This window comes from Erythranthe guttata, chromosome 9, assembly GCF_056151865.1.
Source record: "Erythranthe guttata isolate IM_541 chromosome 9, IM_541, whole genome shotgun sequence".
NCBI lineage: Eukaryota > Viridiplantae > Streptophyta > Magnoliopsida > Lamiales > Phrymaceae > Erythranthe > Erythranthe guttata.
Genome location: NC_142541.1, coordinates 5,214,908 through 5,229,811, shown reverse-complemented (window position 1 = coordinate 5,229,811; position 14,904 = coordinate 5,214,908). Strand labels below are relative to the sequence as shown.

Here is a 14,904-nt window from a genome sequence, read left to right as displayed (position 1 = left end):
GAACCGTGCACACCCCTATCTATTAGAGACAAGCCCAACACATCCATATCCCATCCCACCCGCCTACCAGGCCGGTCTGACCTGGTCCAGTCTCGTCTGACCCGGTCAGTTTTTTTGTTTTTGTGATGTTTTTTTGTTTAGAACATTTAGAATATTTTTTTATCCGGCTGCGGGTCATCGGAACTTGATAAGTGTTCGTTTTGCACGATTTTTGCTTATCAAATTCTCGAGTTTTGGTCTTCGTTCGTCCGAGTTTCGGCTTTATTTGTATATATTATTGCGTTTCTTGTTTTATTTCTATTTCAGGGTTTTATTAGGTATTTTTGCCGAGTCGGAGCCATTTGAAAGCGAAACCGAATTTTCAAGCCAATTTTGGGGCCAAGAAGACCCAGATCGCGATCTGACATCTCTGGATCGCGATCTGGGGGTTGTCACAGTATGAAAAGGGATCAAGACCCAGATCGAGATCCAGCATTCCGGATCGCGATCTGGGGGTGCTGACAGAGAAGAAATAGGGGCCAAATCCAGATCGCAATCCGGGAAGTCGGATCGCGATCTGGGGGGACCGACATAGCTGAAATGATTGAAGATCCAGATCGCGATCCACATTCCTGGATCGCGATCTGGCATGGCGGTGGGCAGTTCCCCGAGGCTGCCAGATCGCGATCCAAACAACCCGGATCGCGATCTGGGCACGCCTTTTGAGAAAGATATTTTGAAATGGAAAGCTTCTTGAGGAAGCTTTGCATTTCACTATAAATAGAAAGGCCCTTTCATTCTTCAGGTCTTCTTCGACTTTTTACGGTTTTCGACGGTTCTTCGCGGGAATCATCAACGGGGGTTTCGACTTGGGTTTTTCTTACGCAATTTCTTTACGTTTTGTTCTTCATTTCCTTTGTACATTCTTTTGATACTATGTTTGTTATGAACTAAGAAAATTTTCTTCTAGGGCAATGAAGCCTTGTATATATTGATTTCGATCGTCATTTCTGTTATCTATTTGTCGTGTTTCGATTTCGTTTATGTTTTCCTGTATTAAATGCTTCTGATTATTTGATCAGCTCTCGGATTATATTAAATAGGAATGAACTCGAGAGAGGATTTCTTGTTTGAAGTTAGGAAAACATAGCTCGGAGTGTGGAAACGGAGACGTGATGCACTTCGGGTAGCCTTTAAGGACTTGGCCTAAATGCTCTCTTAATAGCAAGTTCTAAACGGAGACGTCGGACCTGTGGGTAGACTCTAACTACACTGGAGACGGGGGTTAGAGTACATTAGCGTCTGGGTTAACGAATAGGAATGTGGCATTAGATAACGGATTTGTAGATCGTTGTTGAATATACATAGGTGGATTTGGCCCTAGAAGTCCCCTTTAAATCGAAGTCCCCCCGCGTTGAGTTGTCGTCACTTTATTTACGTACATTCTATATTTGCATGTTTACGATCTTGCATGCTTTTAAATTAGGGTTTTTCACCAATCCAAATATTTACGATCGGCTAGATAATATAACGATAATATAATTACACTACTCAGCATGTGAATCTACAAGGTCCCTATGGATCGATATCCGGAACCACTGTTCTGCAAAATGCGATACCGTATACTTGCGGTAATTTATACGTGAGGAAAACGCGTATCAAGTTTTTGGCGCCGTTGCCGGGGACCAATTTGATTTTATCTTTGTTGATAGTGTTACGAATTATCTGATTATTACTTTAGCTATTTACTTGTTTTATTTTCGATTTTTACCTTGATTTTAGCCAATCACTTTGTTTATGCCCAGGAGTCGAAATTTGGAAATCATACCTTACGATCCCGAGATTGAAAGGACGTTGCGAAGACGAAGGGCCACGCGCAAACAACAAAGTGAACCTATGGCCGAAGATCAAGGAAATCTAGAGCACGTGGCCTTTGAGTATGATCGAGAGCCAGGACGAGATCACGAGCAGCCAAGACCGAACCTGCCACCCGAGCGAACAATGCGAGAATACCGAACTCCAGCTGTGAATGAGAACTATTCGGGAATCAGGAAACCAACGATAGCCGCAAACAACTTCGAGCTAAAGACGGGGCTAATCAACATGGTCATGGCGAACCAATTCTCCGGAGCAGCCACTGCAGATCCAAATCTCCATCTTGCCAATTTCTTGGAGATTTGTGATACAATCAAAGTTAACGGTGTTTCTGATGATGCCATCCGGTTGAAGCTATTCTCATTTTCTGTCAGAGATAAAGCGAAGAGTTGGCTTCAGAGTCTTAATCCAGGATCACTCACCTGTTGGGAAGAATTATCACAAGCCTTTCTGGCACGATTCTTTCCACCCTCGAAGACCGCACAATTACGAAGAGATGTAGGCAACTTCAGACAGATGAGCCAAGAGCCGATGCACGAGTCTTGGGAGAGATTCAAGGACTTATTACGACAATGCCCTCAACACGGATTCAACCTGTGGGATCAAATGGAGTTATTCTACAATGGGCTCGATCAACCAGCCCGATCTTTAGTCGATGCTGCCTCAGGTGGATCATTGCAAAACAAGACTCCCATAGACGCTCGAGACATTGTCGAGCGAATGTGTGAGAATGCTTACCATTGGCCGTCCGAACGGAGTGGTATACAAAAGGTGGCCGGAGTCCACCAACTCGATCCTTTAGCCGCAGTTTCAGCACAATTAGCGACCCTATCAAACCAGGTCGCCCAATTATCAGTTCGAGGGCCACAGACCGAACGAGTAGCAGCAGCAAGTACTTCACAAGCCACAAACGACGATTGGGAGCAGGCACACTTTATGAACCACCGATTCAACAATTTCCGGGGAACCCACAATCAGAACCAAAACCCTACTCATTACCACCTGGGAATTCGGAATCACGAGAAATTCTCCTACGCCAATCCAAAGAATGCTCTACAACCACCTCCCGATTTCAACCAATAAAGACAGCAACGAGGGCCAACGTATGACGAGCGTCTTCACCGACAAGAACAGGAAATGGAGGGCCTGAAATCAACAATGAAGAACATGGAAAAGCAAATAGGGCAAATCGCCCAATCCATGTCCACAATGGCAAAAGGTGGATTTCCGAGCAATACCGAAGTCAATCCAAAAGAAAGTTGTCAAGCCATAACCACCCGAAGTGGTTTGCAAATGACTGATCCTCCTTATCCGACGGACGAATCACCGAGGGCAGCTGTACAACCGACCCCGGTCGAGCCGGAAATCACCATTTCAGGGAGTGGTACAAAAGAGGCTAGTAAGCCCAATAACATTTCTTTTCCTGATAATCCCCCTCTTATGATAACTCCTATTCCTTTTCCAGAAAGACAGAAGAAGAATAAGTTCCAGGATCAATTGAAGAAGTTCATTGAAAAGATCAAACAGATTCGAATCAACATCCCTTTTGCAGAAGCCTTGGAGGTAATGCCAAACTACACCAAGTTCATGAAGGAAGTTCTATCCAAGAAAATTCGGATCGAAGAAGACATACCAGTGACACTCACGGCAACTTGCAGTGCCATTCTTCAGTCGAATCTACCACCGAAAATGAAAGATCCAGGGAGTTACACTATTCCTTGTATTATTGGAAATTCTACTTTCGATAAAGCTTTATGTGATTTGGGGGCAAGTATTAATTTGATGCATATGTCTGTGTTTCTAAAACTGGGCTTAGGAAATTTGAACCGCACTCGCATGACTTTACAACTAGCTGATCGTTCATTGAAATATCCCGATGGGATTGTAGAAGATGTGCTAGTTAAAGTAGATAAATTCATTTTGCCTGTTGATTTTGTGGTACTTGAAATGCCTGAAGATGATGAAGCACCAATCATTTTAGGTCGTCCATTCTTAGCCACTGGTAAGGCGATGATTGATATGGAATTAGGATCTTTAATGCTTAGGGTAAATGGGGATGAAGTTGTTTTTAATTTGAGAGATGCATTTAAACACTCTGAGCATGTTGAGCATTGAAGTAGAATAGATGTGATCGAGGACTGTGTTTCCTCCTTTTTTGATGTGTATGAATTGGGTGATTCTATTGAGCACTGCATTGTTAATTCTATTGATTTGCATTATGCCTCCCCTGAAACTCCTATTGAAAATGATGTGCTTGATTGTGTGTTGTTCCTTAGGGAATATAGGTCGGCTATAGGTTGGTCTATTGAGGATATTAAGGGAATTAGCCCATCTATTGTTCAACACAAAATTCTAATGGAAGACGTCTATAAACCGAGAGTCCAACCTCAAAGGCGGTTAAACCCGTCAATGAAAGAGGTAGTCAAAACAAAAGTCTTAAAACTGTTAGGCGCTGGTATGATTTATGCAATTTCTGACAGTCCGTGGGTCAGTCTGGTGCAGGTTGTGCCAAAAAGGGGTGGGATGACGGTCGTTGTGAATGATAAAAATGAACTTATTCCGTCTAGAACAGTCACTGGGTGGCGTGTATGCTTCGATTACCGATTGTTGAATGCAGCCACTAGAAAAGACCATTTCCCCCTTCCCTTTATTGATCAAATGTTAGACAGACTAGGAGGTTTCGAGTATTACTGTTTTCTTGATGGTTATTCGGGGTACAATCAAATTTCAATCGCCCCGGAAGACCAAGAGAAAACTACCTTTACTTGCCCCTACGGTAACTTTGCATTTCGTAGGATGCCTTTCGGTTTGTGTAATGCACCTGCTACCTTTCAACGATGTATGATGTCTATTTTTCATGATATGGTAGAAGAATTTCTTGAGGTGTTTATGGATGATTTTTCTGTGTTTGGATCGTCTTTCGATCATTGTGTGCACAATCTAGAACTTGTTTTGAAAAGATGTACAGAAACGAACCTTGTTTTAAATTGGGAAAAATGTCATTTTATGGTTCGTGAAGGTATTGTTCTAGGTCACAAGGTCTCGAAAAAGGGTCTTGAGGTGGATAGGGAAAAAATCGAAACAATTGAAAAATTGCCTCCACCGAAGGATGTCAAGGGGGTTAGAAGTTTTTTGGGGCATGCTGGGTTTTACCGTAGATTCATTAAAGATTTTTCGAAAATAGTAAAACCATTATGTCATTTGCTTGAGAAGGAAGCCGTCTTTGATTTTGATTCTGCTTGTTTGCAGGCTTTCACGTTTCTCAAAGAGAAGCTAACCCAATCACCGATTATGATTACTCCCAATTGGGAGGAACCATTCGAGATCATGTGCGATGCGAGCGACTATGCTGTAGGTGCAGTATTGGGATAGAGGAGGGACAAAATCTTCAAAGCCATCTACTATTCGAGTCGTACACTTGACCAGGCACAGAATAACTATTCAACGACCGAGAAGGAAATGCTTGCTGTCGTTTATGCCGTTGACAAGTTCAGACCGTATATTTTGGGGTCTCAGGTGATCATTTACACCGACCATGCAGCTATTCGATACTTGTTCGCAAAGAAGGACGCCAAGCCCAGACTCATCAGATGGGTGCTCCTACTCCAAGAATTCGACTTGGAAATCAGAGACAAAAAGGGGAGCGAGAATGTGGTAGCAGATCATCTTTCCAGACTCATACTAGACGAAGCTCCAGCCGAAGGAAATATTCAGGAATCATTCCCAGACGAGCAACTGCTCGCCATTAGTACTCACACTCCGTGGTATGCTGATGTGGCCAACTTCTTGGCCAGTGGAATCATTCCTGACGATCTATCTTATCACCAAAAGAAAAAATTCCTTCACGGCAGTCGTTTCTACCTATGGGACGAGCCGTTGCTTTTCAGAACCGGCCCCGATCGTGTCATCCGAAGATGTGTTACGGAAATAGAAGTACTTTAGATTCTCACACATTGCCACTCTTCACCTTGTGGCGGGCATCACGTGGAATCTCACACAGCCGCCAAAGTTCTGCAGTCAGGCTTCTTTTGGCCAACCCTATTCCGAGATAGTTACGAGTTCGTGAAACGGTGTGATCGATGCCAACGAACAGGGAACCTATCCAACAAAAGCCAAATGCCTTTGAACAACATGCAAGAGGTGGAGCTTTTCGATGTTTGGGGCATAGACTTCATGGGACCATTCCCTTCTTCGAACGGGAAGTTATACATTCTGCTTGCTGTGGACTACGTGTCCAAATGGGTTGAAGCAATTGCCACCACTGCCAACGATGCTCGTACAGTCCTCAAATTCTTCCACAAGAACATATTCTCAAGGCTAGGGACACCCAGGGCGATCATTAGCGATGAAGGATCTCACTTCTGCAACAAACTGCTCACTAATCTCACGAATAAGTTGGGGATCCGACACAAAATTGCGCTAGCTTATCATCCGCAAACAAATGGCCTTGTTGAGTTGTCAAACCGAGAAATCAAACAGATTCTGGAGAAGACCGTGAGCACGAGCCGAAAAGATTGGGCGTTGAAGCTCGATGATGCACTTTGGGCCTATCGAACCGCATTCAAGACACCGATTGGGATGTCTCCGTACAAACTCGTGTTTGGGAAAGCGTGCCACCTGCCAGTGGAATTGGAGCACCGAGCTTATTGGGCAATCAAAAAGCTCAATTTCGATCAAACAGCCACCGGCGATCGTCGATTGCTTCAACTCAACGAAATGGAGGAGTTCAGAAACGATGCTTACAAAAATGCCAAGATTTACAAAGAAAAGACGATAAGGTGGCATGACAAAAGGATTACAAAGCGAGAGTTCCGGGCAGGTGACAAAGTCCTGCTATTCAATTCTCGGCTACGACTATTTCCGGGAAAGCTCAAGTCCCGTTGGTCAGGACCATTCGTAGTCCTGAGCGCAACCCCACAAGGAGTTATCGAAATACGAGGACGAGATGGTCCGTCGTTCAAAGTGAATGGGCAACGAGTCAAGCATTACTATCCAAATGGTGCTCCCTAGGAAGTGGAGCGTGTCGCACTAATTTTCTCCCAATAAATCCAAAAGAAGTCGAGCCGTCGACTGTAAAACAGGCGCTAAATGGGAGGCACCCCATTATTGCTCATTCTCTGTCATTTTTCTTTTATTCTTGCTTTCGTTTTCGTTTTTAGTTTTTTCTTGCATTTTTTTATTTTTTAGGGTTCAATTCCTCTATCTCACCCGTTTAAATTTCAAATTTTGAGCAGATTACAGGACCCAGATCGCGATCCAGAAAGCCGGGGGGTCCGACAGAGAGTAAAATGGGGTGAAATCCAAATCGCGATCCAGAAAGCCGGATCGCGATCTGGGGGGTCCGACAGAGAGTAAAATGGGGTGAAATCCAGATCGCGATCCAGAAAGCCGGATCGCTATCCATAAAGCCGGATCGCGATCTTGGGGGTCTTACAGAGGCTACAAGTTGCGGACCCAGATCGCGATCCGGCCCTTCTAGATCGCGATCTGGGGAAAAAAATTGTACTTATACGAAGAAAAAAAAAACCCCTCTCTTTTTCTCACTTCCTTATTTTCAAAAATTCGAACACCCCCTCTCCCCCAAACCCTAGAACTTCGAGTTTCCTTCAAATTTCCTCTTCAAACTTGCAATTTTCTTAGATTATCATCAACTATTACCATTATTGCTTGTTGTTATAGAGAATTGTGGACGAATCTTCAACAAAAGTATGTTTTTGACCCAATTTTTTGAGTTTTTGCTTGAAATTCGAATTTCTTCCAATTTTCTCGTTTTGTCCCTCGGTTCTTCAATTCTTATTGCTTGTACGTAATTAGGTACTTGGTTTTGGGATTTAAAGGCTTGTTTAATTGGTTGAACCAATGTTTAGATATAGGAATTGCCCTATTATGCTTAATTTCGAATTTCTTGCGAATTTTTGAATGGGTCGAGTCATATTATGCTAATTTTTGTTCGTTGATCGTCATTAATTGTTTTTATTGTGTTGATTGATGTAGGAGGGTTAGTTTTCGAAAGAAACTAGCATTCAAGGAGTTTCAAAGAACTTGTGCACGCCAAGTGTTCGAAGAATTGTACGAACCAATTTCAAGTTTCATTTTGCACCCTCGTTCACACCATGACTTCACCGGCAAACAAACTCCAAAAGACGGGCGAGAATTCCAAGAAAGCCCAACTGAAAGGCAAAGGAAAGGCTCCTGAAAAGAAGAAGGGAAAGGCTCAAGGCAAAGGGGGGGAAGAAGGCTCTTCACATTCCCCTTCACATTCGGAGCGACCAACCGAGCAAACCATTCCAAGAACCGGTGACGTGCCACTCAACACGGGCGCCCGAGCCAATCAACGCACGCTCGTGAGCAACGTCACCTTCGACGAACACGATGAAGACATCTATGTGAATGTCGAAGCCAAGAGCAAATTTATCGACCGCCTCTCTCGTTCGATTGTCCCAGAGCGTGAGTTGTGTGTCCGTACGATTGGATGCCCCTCGGTCGTCGACAACATCCACGAAAGGTGGTGGAGAGCACTCGTCGACAAACCGGGCACCTACAACGAGAACTTGGTCCGGCTCTTCTACGCCAATGCCGGTCAGTACAAAGGCTCGGTGGTTTTCATCCGGGGCGTCGAAGTTCGTTATGACGCAGAAGCCATCAACCGAGTCTACAAGCTTGCCCCCCCCCCCGTGTTCCGGACATCCCGACCGAGCCGTTCCAGGAACTGAAGATGGAGACGACGTACATTGACCTCATTCAGGCCCTGTGCCCCCGAGGATCGTATTGGGCAAAAGGAGATAAGTGGTTCCATCGGGCCGAGCTCTCGAGGGAGGCGAAGATTTGGATGTACTTCGTCTGCTCCCGACTCATGCCGACGGTTTCAACGGCCGGCCCTATGCCACTCGCCTCACGTTGATTTACGCAATCATGAAGGGCACCCCTCTGAACGTGGGTGCCATTATCCACTCAGAGATTCGACGGTGCATGGGCGACACCTCTTTGGGCCCGATGTTCCCCTCCCTCATCACCGTCTTATGCAAAAATGCCAACGTGGCAATGTTTGCCGACGACAAGGTCACAAAGGCTCCGAAGCCAATCTTCCCGTTCGACAAGATCCAGCCAGCCTCCGGTCCACAAGGCGAGGGCGATGGCCCTGAGCCAGACGCGCCACCATCCGAGGATTCTCGACCAGCCCGAGCCGCACCACGAGGCGGAAAAAGACACCAGACAGCAGCAGCAGCAGCTCCGCCACTCCCGGAGTATATGACCGAGTGGATGGATGCTATGGAGGAGAACGTGGGCTGGTTCAAGAAGATGATCAAGGTGATGGCGGCAGCACTCCAGTGCAGGACAGACGATGTCGTCAAGCCGCGACCATTCCCACCACGGCCACGTTTTGACGGAGCTTCTACCTCCACAGCAGCCGCAGAAGAAGCCGCACGAGAGGCAGCCACCACACTGGTGAGGCCCGTCTGGGAGGAGCACGAGCGTGGACTTCGAGAGGACGAGGACCGAGCCATCGAGGAAGACTATGACATCTAGGGACGTTGTGTTTTCTATCCCTTTTATTTTTTATTCTGGTTTTTGAGCATAGGGACTATGCTAGAGTTTGAGTTTGAGGGTGGTGTTTGTTGAACCTCTTTGTTTTTGCTTTTGTTTTTATTTCGTTTGTTTTGGGATAAGTCGTTGGATTGATATTTTCGTTTACGATGTATCTTTGCTAGACTTTGTTTTTATTTTTATTTTATTTATCTTATTTTAATTTGGTCTTTTGCATGCATATCATATAATTTAGTTTCGTTTATGTATTTCGATTTCCGTAATTGTATTTTGTTTGTCACATGCATTTCATTTAGGATCGAGTGTAAGTTGCATTTCCGGGTTCTATTGAAGCAAAGCAATTAATGAATAAGTAGATGGGCTAGTTGATTTTAAAATTGAAATTATGGATAACCGGCTAATTATAGATGTACCTTCCGACTGCGTTTTTGCAACTTATGTGGATAGCCTTTCGAATCCTTTCCGATTAAGCTTGAGCGCACTTTTCTCAGGGGTATAATAGTCTGAGGTTTGGGGGGCGAGTTAGAATTGAATTATGTGTTCACGATTTCCAGTTGTTGGCTAAAAGTTCTATCAATGGTCTTTACGTTTTTATTTTTCGTTAGATGTAAAAAAATAAAAAATAAATAAATAAATAAATAAATAATTTGTGGTATTGTTGTGATTCACGCTCTGATTTCCCTGTCGAGCTTGGGGGTTTCTTGGACTAAAGTTCGATAAATGGGTCAGGGAGATAACACAGTGGTGTCGGGCCTTGCACGAGTCACGATTATGCCCGTTTCAAAAAAAAAATGAAAAAAGGAAATTGTGATGAAAATCACCAAAAATATTGTTGTTGTCATTTCCCAACTCGAGTTTTTGAATTTCAGAATCAAAACTTACTTTTCACCCACATTTCTACTCAAAACCCTCGATAATTGTGTTTATTGTTTAATTACGGATTCTTGAGTCTATCTTTCATTTTGGTGTAGAAACAACTAATTGCGTCGGTAGGAAAGTCGAATACCTTAAGCCGTATGCCATTCTAAGATTTTAAGTTATCTAGCTCGTTTTATCTTTGGAATTAATTGTAATGCTTTGACCAATCCGGCAACTTTGTGGGTGTGTTGTCCGAAAACCCTCACGAGACACAACTCGTCCTTTGGGGGTACCAAGGGGTTCAAAGGCTTGTTGCATACGCTAAATGTTATCGTGATTCCCTACGTTAGTGGCCTAGTTTAGTTTGTTGTTTTTATTTCCTCTTTGTTGTTGTTTCGTTTTGATTTACTCGGGACGAGTAAAGATCTAAGTTTGAGGGTGTGATAAGTGTTCGTTTTGCACGATTTTTGCTTATCAAATCCTCGAGTTTTGGTCTTCGTTCGTCCGAGTTTCGGCTTTATTTGTATATATTATTGCGTTTCTTGTTTTATTTCTATTTCAGGGTTTTATTAGGTATTTTTGCCGAGTCAGAGCCATTTGAAAGCGAAACCGAATTTTCAAGCCAATTTTGGGGCCAAGAAGACCCAGATCGCGATCTGACATCTCTGGATCGCGATCAGGGCGTTGTCACAGTATGAAAAGGGATCAAGACCCAGATCGAGATCCAGCATTCCGGATCGCGATCTGGGGGTGCTGACAGAGAAGAAATAGGGGTTAAATCCAGATCGCAATCCGGGAAGTCGGATCGCGATCTGGGGGGACCGACATAGCTGAAATGATTGAAGATCCAGATCGCGATCCACATTCCTGGATCGCGATCTGGCATGGCGGTGGGCAGTTCCCCGAGGCTGCCAGATCGCGATCCAAACAACCAGGATCGCGATCTGGGCACGCCTTTTGAGAAAGATATTTTGAAATGGAAAGCTTCTTGAGGAAGCTTTGCATTTCACTATAAATAGAAAGGCCCTTTCATTCTTCAAGTCTTCTTCGACTTTTTAAGGTTTTCGACGGTTCTTCGCGGGAATCATCAACGGGGGTTTCGACTTCGGTTTTTCTTACGCAATTTCTTTACGTTTTGTTCTTCATTTCCTTTGTACATTCTTTTGATACTATGTTTGTTATGAACTAAGAACATTTTCTTCAAGGGCAATGAAGCCTTGTATATATTGATTTCGATCGTCATTTCTGTTATCTATTTGTCGTGTTTTGATTTCGTTTATGTTTTCCTGTATTAAATGTTTTTGATTGTTTGATCAGCTCTCGGATTGATATTAAATAGGAATGAACTCGAGAGAGGATTTCTTGTTTGAAGTTAGGAAAACATAGCTCGGAGTGTGGAAACGGAGACGTGATGCACTTCGGGTAGCCCTTAAGGACTTGGCCTAAATGCTCTCTTAATAGCAGGTTCTAAACGGAGACGTCGGACCAGTGGGTAGACTCTCACTACACTGGAGACGGGGGTTAGAGTACATTAGCGTATGGGTTAACGAATAGGAATGTGGCATTAGATAACGGATTTGTAGATCGTTGTTGATTATACATAGGTGGATTTGGCCCTAGAAGTCCCCTATAAATCGAAGTCCCCCCGCGTTGAGTTGTCGTCACTTTATTTACGTACATTCTATATTTGCATGTTTACGATCTTGCATGCTTTTAAATTAGGGTTTTTCACCAATCCAAATATTTACAATCGGCTAGATAATATAACGATAATATAATTACACTACTCAGCATGTGAATCTACAAGGTCCCTGTGGATCGATATCCGGAACCACTGTTCTGCAAAATGCGATACCGTATACTTGCGGTAATTTATACGTGAGGAAAACGCGTATCAGAACTCCAGTTAGCTGACTACCATTAGTTAACTTCAACATTAGTTAAGATTTGACAATCCATTTTTTTTCTTTTAATTTTTTTTCCGGTGGTGGGTCATCGGAGCTCGGGTTAGCTGACTCAACATTAGTTAACTTTAACATTGGTAGACATCTCTTTTTTTCGGCAACGGGTTGTCAGATTTCCGGTTAAGTAGCTCACTCAACATTAGTTAATTTAAACATTAGTTAACTTCAACATTAGTTGACATTCAACCTTTTTTTTTCCTCCAATGGGGGATTACCGGAGCTACGATTAACTGACTTTAACATTAAAATTGTCGGGTGCGAGCTAATCAGAGCCCTAAATATCCACCGCAAAAAAAAAAAGAGTTGAAAGGAAAATAAATAAAAATGGTCGGATGTTAAGTAATGCAAAGTCATTTAATGCACAGTCAACTAATCAGAGCTTTCCGTTTCGGGGAAAAAAAAGTTAAAAGAAAGAAAGTTGGACGTCAGCTAATACGTAGTGAGGTAGTGCTAAGTCAACTAATTAGAGCTCCTACGACCCGCCGCCGAAAAAACTAATTTTAAAAAAAGGAAAAAAGGACAAAAAATGATATGTCAATTGATGTTGAAGTTCACTAATGTTGAGTCAACTAACCAGAGCTCCGACGAACAGTCGTTGGAAAAAAAGACAAAAAAAATATGTCAACTAAAGTTAAAGTTAACTAACATTGAGTCACCTAACCGGAGCTCCGATGCTCCACCACCGAAAACATTAAAAGAAAAAAAAAAGATAAAAGAAATAAAAGAAAAAAAGAAAATGTCAAATATCAACTAATGTTACAATTAACTAATGCTGAATCAGCTAATCGGAGCTCCGACTACCCGCCGCCGGAAAAAAAAAAAAAAACAAAAAACAAAAACAAAAAAAAAATAATAGAATGTTAAGTAATGTTGAAGTTAACTAATATGGTGTCAGATAACAGAGCTCCGACGACCAGCTGCCGAATTTTTTTTTTTAAATAAAATAACAGATAAAAGAAAATAAAATTAAATGTCAACTAATTGAAGTTAACTAATGCTGAGTAAGTTAACCGAGGCTCCGACCACCCATGCCACAATCGAAAAAAAATGAAAAATAAAAAAGAAACAAATATTAAAAAAAAAATTGTTTTAAACTATTTTTTTAAATAAATAAATAAAAATAATATTAATCCAAATAAAATAAGATAAAACAAACCCTAATAAGGGTTTGAACGGGTGAAAAGGGTATAAGCACCTATTTTCCCTAAGGTCTCGTGTAATTATAACTAGCTTAGTCAAGTACATTAATAACTTCTTTAAATAATAATTTCTTACGGTCCCGATTTGGTAAAAATTTACTAAATTATTATCTCTATAATTTAATATTTCGCTAAAATAATCAAAATTTGGCAGGTTCAATTGTATTAATTTATAGAGGTTTAAGTGTATCTGCTTCCCATACATAAAAATCATTTTTACAAATTTTAAAAAAGAACAGATCTTTTGAGTGTTACAATGGGCTTCACTACCCAAAGCATCGTGAAGCCCTTTCTACAACCTTACTACGGGCAACGAAGCACAGAACCCCATAATTATTTTATTTTTGATTTTTTTTTAAATTCATAAATCTAGTTAGGCCGTCGCGGCTATCAGCAATACTAGCACCAAAAGGTGAAATCCCTTGGCCCGATAAGTATTTGATGATGAATGTAAATTATGGTGACTCAACGGTCCATTAGGGTAGCGGTAGTTTCAATAAGTGGAAAATTAAATTTAAGGAAGACCACAAAAAAGTTCTATTTTATTAAGATGAAATGACAAATATGTCTATTACTTAAATTGCATTTTTGCTTGTTCATGCAAGACCAAATAATACAACAATTATTTTGCAAAACCAAAAAAATAAAATAAAAATAAAAAAAATTTAAGGACCCCCCCCCCCCCCCCCCCCCCCCAAACTCTTCCCCGTCGTCCAAGCACTGTCACCGCCACAAGGTCATCACCCGACCGCCGTTGCTCACAGTACAACCATGAGCAACATAAACCCATCCAACAACGCCGTTGCTTCAGTAGAGTAATTCATTGCTAATGTTCATCTCTTGTTGCAAATGTACTTTGGTTGATAAATTCACTTGAATAATCCATTGTTAATTCTTTATTTGTTCAACTTTCCAAAAAAAAAAAAGAGGGAAAAAAATAAAGTTGAAACTGGTTATAATTGACATCAAGGTGTCGAAAATATATGCTAAAAAACGACACTTAACAGTCGAAATAAAGCACAAAAGATCGACATTAAGAATATGTTGAATCTTGCTGGAAAAATCGACATCGCTGTGGCGAATTTAGAGCAACCAAATCGACATGTTGGTTATGTCAAGTTTGTTGCCCAAATATTGACATCTTAGTGTCAATTTTGAGCTACAAACTTCGACTTGCAAATGTCGAACGTGTCTGAGCGATTTTTTTTTTTTGACTTCACTACCGATTCCATTCCACCCTTTTTTTTCTTTTCTCTGCTGACTTATTCCTAGTAATTAGCTTAGCCCCCTATTCTAGTTGTAGCAGCTGACGACAGGACGATAAGACAATGACAATCCAAGTTTGATTCCTTGGCTCCCATTTTCACCATTCCGCTGCATCTTCGTAGTATTTGACTCCCTTTGGTATTCCAGTTCTTTTGATTTCTTACGAGAAATTATTGAAGTGGTCCACTTTTTTTTGGTGAGTGGGACTTTTGTTTTAC

The 14,904-nt window shown here is 42.0% G+C and overlaps 1 non-coding gene across 1 annotated transcript; it reads left to right on the top strand.

The window, feature by feature from the left end:
• The first annotated feature begins 2,991 nt into the window (after positions 1 to 2,991).
• On the top strand, positions 2,992 to 6,864 carry LOC105969797 (uncharacterized). The gene is made up of 3 exons (XR_016033377.1): positions 2,992 to 3,856; positions 3,980 to 5,779; positions 6,284 to 6,864. It is a non-coding gene; the product is annotated as an uncharacterized LOC105969797 (transcript).
• The last annotated feature ends 8,040 nt before the right edge of the window (positions 6,865 to 14,904 follow it).